Source organism: Sapajus apella, unplaced genomic scaffold (assembly GCF_009761245.1).
Source record: "Sapajus apella isolate SASKATOON/1434 unplaced genomic scaffold, GSC_monkey_1.0 scaffold3, whole genome shotgun sequence".
NCBI lineage: Eukaryota > Metazoa > Chordata > Mammalia > Primates > Cebidae > Sapajus > Sapajus apella.
In genome coordinates this window covers 2,906,461-2,908,322 of record NW_022436943.1, presented here as the reverse complement: position 1 = coordinate 2,908,322, position 1,862 = coordinate 2,906,461, and the positions used below count along the sequence as shown (strand labels likewise).

At 40.5% G+C, this 1,862-nt stretch overlaps 1 protein-coding gene across 5 annotated transcripts in view; it reads left to right on the top strand.

The window, feature by feature from the left end:
• MATN2 (matrilin 2) overlaps nt 1-1,862 on the top strand; it is a 179,932-nt gene that overhangs the window by 77,246 nt on the left and 100,824 nt on the right. The gene's annotated exons all lie outside the window — the stretch shown is intronic.

The following is a 1,862-nucleotide window of genomic DNA, read 5'->3' as shown; positions in this document are numbered from 1 at the left end:
AAAAAAAAAAAAAAAAAAAAAAAAAAAAAAAAAAAAAGAGAAAACTTCTACTTTATTTAATAATAATAGAAAATTGTACAAGGTCACAAAAAAAGCTGTTTATTTCACCCTGAAGTAAAGAGGACTGATTGGATCTACAAACCTTCTTAGTGTTATTTGTATCCTTACAGGAACTAAAACACAGACAATCAAACTCAGAACAGTACATTCTAAATTGTATTATTGTGAAATAAAACAGTTTTACTTCCCTAGTTCATTTATTGCCCACTATATTTCTTCCTTCAATGTAAAGAGACAGAAATTTTAGATGGATTTAATCATAGCTGAGTTTTCCAAAGCACCGGATTAATGGAATTGTTCTAAGCTTTTGATAGTTCCTTTGATTTTAGCTTCACAAAAATCTATTTCTACATATAGACATCTTTTTTGTTTATGAGAACACTTGCATAACTTGTTATGTTTATACTGTTGCTTGTTAATTTTAAATACTATCAAGTTGTATTACACTGACTAAAGTCACAAATTTGCACATTAAGAAAAAGAGAATTTTTATGAGCTACAGGCAAACTTATGCAAGAACTAATGTACCAAAAAGCTGAGGTACTTCAGAAACTAAATGCAGAGGGCAGGTGTGGTAGCTGATGCCTGTAATCCCAGCACTTTGGGAGGCCAAGTTGGAAGGATTGCTTGAGCCCAAGAGTTTGAGACCAGCCTGGGCAATGCTGTAAAACCCTGTCTTGACAAAAAAAATTTTTTTTTAAACTGGCCGGGCATGGTGGCACACACCTGTAGTCCCAGCTACTCGGGAGGCTGACATGGGAGGATGGCTTGAGCCCAGAAGTTTGAGGCTGCAGTGAGCCATGATTGTGCCACTGCCCTCCAGGCTGGGAGAGAGAGAGCAAGACCCTGTCTCAAAACAAAAGAAAAGAAACTAAATGAAGAGATATCTTAAATTGAGACATAAAGATTATAGAAACATGAAACATAGGAGTGCATTTTTTACTCCAGAATTTTGTGGATACTTTTGCATGTTAAAAATTGCATTACTCGTCGGGCGCGGTGGCTCAAGCCTGTAATCCCAGCACTTTGGGAGGCCGAGGTGGGTGGATCACGAGGTCAAGAGATCGAGACCATCCTGGTCAACATGGTGAAACCCCATCCTACTAAAACTACAAAAAATTAGCTGGGCATGGTGGCGCGTGCCTGTAGTCCCAGCTACTCAGGAGGCTGAGGCAGGAGAATTGCTTGAACCCAGGAGGCGGAGGTTGCGGTGAGCCGAGATCGCGCCATTGCACTCCAGCCTGGGTAACAAGAGCGAAACTCTGTCTCAAAAAAAAAAAAAAAAAAAAAAAAAATTGCATTACTCTTGAAAGATGATTTTGAGAAACTGTTGGTTCTTTAACACATTCTTGTTTATTTAATAGCTCTTCCTCCAGCCCCATTGCTGCTTGCTGAAAATCCACACTTAAGACAAAGCCCCTTCTGATGTTGTCAAACTTTTCTGATTCCTCTGCCCACCACATGGGTATTATTAAGTCAAATTGAAAATTTTTGTTGTGTTTTTGTTGTTGCTGTTGTTTCTGAGATGGAGTTTTGCTCTTGTTGCTCAGGCTGGAGTGCAATGGTGCAATCTCAGCTTACCGCAACCTCTGTCTCCCAGTTTCAAGTGATTCTCCTGCCTCAGTCTCCTGAGTAGCTGGGATTACAGGCATGTGCCACCACATCTGGCTAATTTTGTATTTTTAGTAGAGATGGGGTTTCTCCATGTTGGTCAGGCTGGTCTCAAACCCCTGACCCCAGGTGATCTGCCCACCTTGGCATCCCAAAGTGCTGGGATTACAGGTGTGAGCCACCATGCCCAG